Source organism: Hylaeus volcanicus, chromosome 7 (assembly GCF_026283585.1).
Source record: "Hylaeus volcanicus isolate JK05 chromosome 7, UHH_iyHylVolc1.0_haploid, whole genome shotgun sequence".
Classification (NCBI taxonomy): domain Eukaryota; kingdom Metazoa; phylum Arthropoda; class Insecta; order Hymenoptera; family Colletidae; genus Hylaeus; species Hylaeus volcanicus.
In genome coordinates this window covers 4,740,549-4,745,944 of record NC_071982.1, presented here as the reverse complement: position 1 = coordinate 4,745,944, position 5,396 = coordinate 4,740,549, and the positions used below count along the sequence as shown (strand labels likewise).

General features: G+C 41.9%; 1 protein-coding gene across 2 annotated transcripts in view; it reads left to right on the top strand.

Annotated features, from left to right (window-relative positions):
- LOC128879265 (GAS2-like protein pickled eggs) overlaps positions 1–5,396 on the top strand; it is an 82,281-nt gene that overhangs the window by 34,429 nt on the left and 42,456 nt on the right. The window lies entirely within an intron of this gene.

Sequence of the window (5,396 nt, the reverse complement as noted above, 5' to 3'; positions counted from 1 at the left end):
ATTGTATTTTGGGAGGCGCTGGGACCTGAGTTTGGGAACGTTTGAAGTGGTGTGATGGGGGTTCGACATCTCAGAAAACGAAAAAGGCAGATAGAAATTTCGAACTAGATGTTTCAGGGCCCCACTCACAAAATTTCCAATTCTTCAAAGCCTTGGACATCTAAGCTTAAGAGTCTAAAGACTTTCCTAACGATATCTGAAGTTTGTTTGTTCGACGAGGACAGAGTAAGTTCTAATGTTCCCCTGGAAGTCACCTGGTTCTCCTGGAATATCTCGAGTCCCTCCAAGGGATACCTGGCAAGTTGCAGCACTCCGTGCGCTGCTTTTATGGCGCAAGGAAAACGTCGTAATTATTGTTATTACGTCAAGGCGTTATCTGCGGTCTGGCGATTCTTTGTACTCTGGTTCGCCACGGAGCTATCTCGCGTTTTCATCGAAACGTCGAATCGAAGCGGGGCGCCCCAATCGCCTCGTAAATATCTATTTGCCTCGTATTGGTTTCCTCGGCGATATATCGGCGCGCTTACCCGCTCGGAGCCAGTATTCCCACCGTATCGGCTGTCATAGTAATCGACATCGGGGGGCTATTAAGTAATTGAGAACACAATTGCCAGACAAAATAATCCGTGCCGCGATTAATGACTACATACTTGGTTAGATAGTGTATCGCGGCCTTGTTGGATTAGTGTACCGAGATAAGAAGGAAAACGTAATGGCTCCGTGTAAAATGCAATAATTGCGCCGCGATCGCGCAATGCTCAATGGGAACGCGGAACGCATTCGTAGAAACGGTTACAGCTCGTCGATGCGAAATCATGGTTGCTAGGGAGGTCAGGGGGGTCGGATATCGATCATTTAAATTATTCAAATTGTTGCTCGCGACCTGGCGTGACCGAGGACCGACTTCTTCAGCGGGAAGTGCATTTTTACATTTCGCGACGAATTTATGCGTTTAGGATCATTGTTATCGCTAGAATCCCTTATCTTTTAAACAGGCAACAAAATATAAAGAAAAAATGTATACACGAATATAAATCTAATTAATTCGAAGAATTGCGTGATATTTGATAATTATCTTTACGAATCTATGTCTTAATACAAGTATGTAATGAAAACGTTGGTCGTAAATATTCTAAACAGTGCAATTACGGCAGATTTTCGGTAAATGTAATTGGCTCCTCGGCCACAATTGGACGGGAAGCGTTTAAGATCACAAAAACGGTTTTGCTGTTTGCAGAGAATTCGCGTGTACAGCTATCCCGTTTCGCTTTCGTGCAACTGCAACGAGCACTTCGGACTGAATGAGGTGCACTTTCATCGGCTAATCCGTCTCGTCGGCTGTTTGAAGCCGGTCTCGTCCCGTTTCAATGATTCAAAAGCGTCACAAAGAACCGTGACACAACGTTTGTTCCGTTTCGGCGACAATTGGCACCAGCTGGGCCTCGGGGCTCGGTTCAATCTCCGAATAACGACGAATTGTTTATTAGTTTCGAACGGTGAATTAATCACGAATTTTAAATTTATAACATACTCGTTAGAAATTAAAGCTAAGACTTTGAAAAAGAAAAAGGAGAAAGATGTCGAATGTGAGAATGGGGCATCGAGAGAAGTTAAATTGAAAATGGCGGAAACAATGGCGCCAAGGTCGAGATGGCGGTAGCTGAGGGCAACCAGGAGGAGAAGACTTATAAATTTAATAATCCTTGTTACAAGGATTCAGCACTTTCAATTGCACTCGCAGATAAGGAGAATGAAACGGGTTGGAAAAAATTCGTTTAAAAAACAGATAATTGGTATAGTCTCGGTATCGCTGCCATATTATTATGTTAAACCGTGACTGGATCGAACGTAAATGGACGCGCGCTGATACATTCGCCCACGATCGCGGTGATTAATCTTAATTATCGAAGCATAACCGAGATTGATAACAAACAAGGATTGAACGATCAAACGCAGCAATATGTCTGGTAGCAAATTGCTTCCGGTATTAATTAAAATTCTTCTTCTCATTCCGTCGTCGAGGCTCGCTATAAATCTAACGTTTATCGCTGAAACGAATTATTATTTACAGTCGTGACAAATTTATTGTTGCCGGGAGGGGAGAGTCTCTATCAATATTTAATTTTAAAAATGAACTGGTTGGCTGACTGGTCGCATCGCGATACAATCGAATAAAATTTAATTAATATTTTCGCGTATTCTTATCGTTATCTGCGTTTCAATTCCATTTTTAATGTATCGGTTGCTGTAAATGTGGCTGGAATTGTTTCCACAAGTCTAATTTTACTTAGAAAATTGCTCACAGCTTTTTCAAACGAACCTGTTAACGAATTAGTAGTTCGCAGTATCGCGGATCTATGCGTGTCTACACAAATCAGGTCAATGTATCCGATAACTTTCAGTTTCGGTGACCCGCTTATCTGCCCTCAGGAAGATACGTAATGAAAATTCGTCATATTTTTATGACAAACGTAATATTTCAATGAATTTCTGCGAAATTAAATAAACAATTCTATGAATTAGTACATCCGAGACTTCGTAAAAAAATACATGTTAGAATCAATGCTTTATTAAATAAGTAAACGAAGAACAAAATAATTCAAAATTTGGCAAAATAAATTTGCAATGTTGGTAAACGCGAATCGAAAAGTCTAGGCATTACGTTTCATAGCGTGACGTTGACCACGAACCTCGAGTATGTAGTACAGTGAAAGTGAGATGAGAAGGCAATAATCCGCGTAACATTGACCTCGTAAACGGTTGAATTAGTCGACGAATAAAAAGACTATTAAAATTTCGCAAGGCACAGGCGATTAGCCAGCTATTATACAATGTATCCGGCAATTTCAACACTTGTTGCCTTTATCAGTGAATTAATTGAAAGAGTAAATTAAGGATTAAAGTGAACGGGAAAAGAAGTACACGAGGAGTACATATATAGGTTGCATATACAGTTTGTCAAAGGCACGAGTGAGGGGCGGACAGTAGAGCAGTGCGTAGCGTAGCCGGCTACCACGCTGAGAACCTGGGTTCGAATCCCGGCCGTCCACCCAGGTTTTTTTCATGGTTGGGTTAGGATCGACTAACAAAGTAAAAAATATCGAAAATCCTTATGGCATAAGATATGTAATCGAAAAGAATAAAAAAGAAAGTAAGGAAAAAAGATCTTGGTAAGATAAGTACCAGAAAAGTAAAAGTAAAGTATCAAAAATGGCATAAGATATGTAATCGAAAAGAATAAAAAAGATAGTAAGGAAAAAAGATCTTGGTAAGATAAAGTAACACCAGAAAAGTGCAAAAACGCAAAGGCGAAAAGTCGCCTCAAAGTTCGCACTATAAACACACCAAACCAACCAAGGCACGAATGCCCTCTGTCGTGGTCGAAACCGCATCTGTCGATAAAAATCCAGTTCCGTTGTGGACCGAGTATAGGATTACACTCATAGCGCAGTTCAAACACGCAGCAGTTAATGGAAATCTGGCGACACTGGATACTTTATTATAGCAGCTGTTGACCTTTCCTTTTTGCCTCGAAGCAGAGTTGGCCAACAAAAAAAAAGCTAAACATAGAATTGTATAGAAGCAGTTGTCCTAGTAGTTCTGTAAATCTTAAAATTCTAGAAAGCTGGCAATAAACGATACGTTTATCTCGTTTCCTTCTTTGGAAAAAAGCCTAGGGTTTTGCCCCGCTTCGAAGCGATGAATCAGAACCTAACCTCGACCCAGCACCGCGTTATCATCGCTTCAAATTTGATTTTGCTCGCGTGAAATTTCGCAAGAGCAGGTGTCTCGACGCGAAATATTTGTTCAGGTTGAGACTGTTCGACGCGAAACGAATCCTGACGGTCCGCAGATGTCCCACGAACCCACGGAACGCAAGAATTGCCCCATTGATCAAATTCCCGTGTAAACAGCGCGTGTACACGAGTTACTGAAATAGGGTCGGGTACGCTCTCGCGTTGAGTAATGAATCAAAACGAGATTAACCGACTGAATGAAACGGCAAACAACGTGATTCATCGAACAGGATTTCTCTGCGAAATGAATTTCGAGGAACGTCTAAGTTACGAAGCAAAAGTCAACTGAGGAAAACTCATCGTAAAATAAATATTAAGGTGTCTGAACTCGAAAGAAAGATTAAAATTTGAAGGTTAGTCATATTGCAGTGTCCAGAGCATTTCTACCAAGTAGAATTCTCTGAGGCGGTGCTTAGAACGGATAGGCCTTGATCAGAGACGTGTGAACCCCTAAAGTGTCCTGGTCCATTTGTAGGGGTCCACACGTCATCGATCAGAATCTTTTGGATTGTCCAGACTCCTCCGCTCGCAAGCTTGGATCGATTCTGAGAAACCCAATACTCACGAAATAGAGCTATATTTATCGAGTCGTCTACTGGGGAAACAATGAACACCCTTATCCTCAGCTTCGAGTCCAGAAGAAAGGGAGACCTTATGCTCGGCGCATTCCTGTTAGACGTAGGATCAAAGAGCACTCTAATACTCCTGATAAGTTCATCGTACATACAGAGTATCGACAATGGAATCCATTTTGAATCTAAAAGTAAAATATCATCTACAAGTTCTAACAATTATATTTGATTATCGTGTTACGACATAAATACGAGGAAGGCTGTTCTCTCTACCATTAATTTCTGTATCTTCGGCATCTGTTTCGACTTTTAATTAAAATCGAACGGCGTAAACCGTATCGTTAAATAACAGATCCTCGACGACGCTATTAAACGATAGACACCGTGGTAGAACCTGTTATTAGACGAAGTCGAACGGCGCGGAGCGTGGCTGTGCTGCTTATTTACATCATCCCGATATCTAATTATCACGCGGTTACTTAAGCACCCGCCAGCGTCGATAATAAAAGTCCCTCGGCCAGGAGAGCCTCGTTACCCGTCGAGTATTTATCGTCCTCGCAAATGTTAAACGCATTAGGAATCCGCGCACGGCGTTTATTATTAATGGAACAATTAGCTTAGAGGGTGTTAAGATGCTATCGGTGTCTGTTTGACTCTTTAATCAGCGGGAGCAAACCAGACACGCTCGGCGCTCCTGCCTACCGGTGAATGTCAGCTACGCCGGGAGAGGTGTATCAGAGTTAGAAGTGTATCAGAGTCGCGTGTGTATTGAATAGCTTCGCTATGTGTTCATTTTCTGGGGATTTCAATAGTGGACCACCTGGTATCTAGGATTTTGTTAACAGGTACAGGTTTAGGATGACGTGACCCTGAAAGGACTAGGTAACCACGAATGTTAAGTTTCAGCTTGGTCTAGGTTACCTTGGCCCACTCGGTAGCCAGGATTTCTAAGCAGGTTCGTGTCAATTGGATCTGGGTCCTGAAGAGCCTAGGTAACCAAGAATCCTAAGTTTTAGAGCTTGGTCTA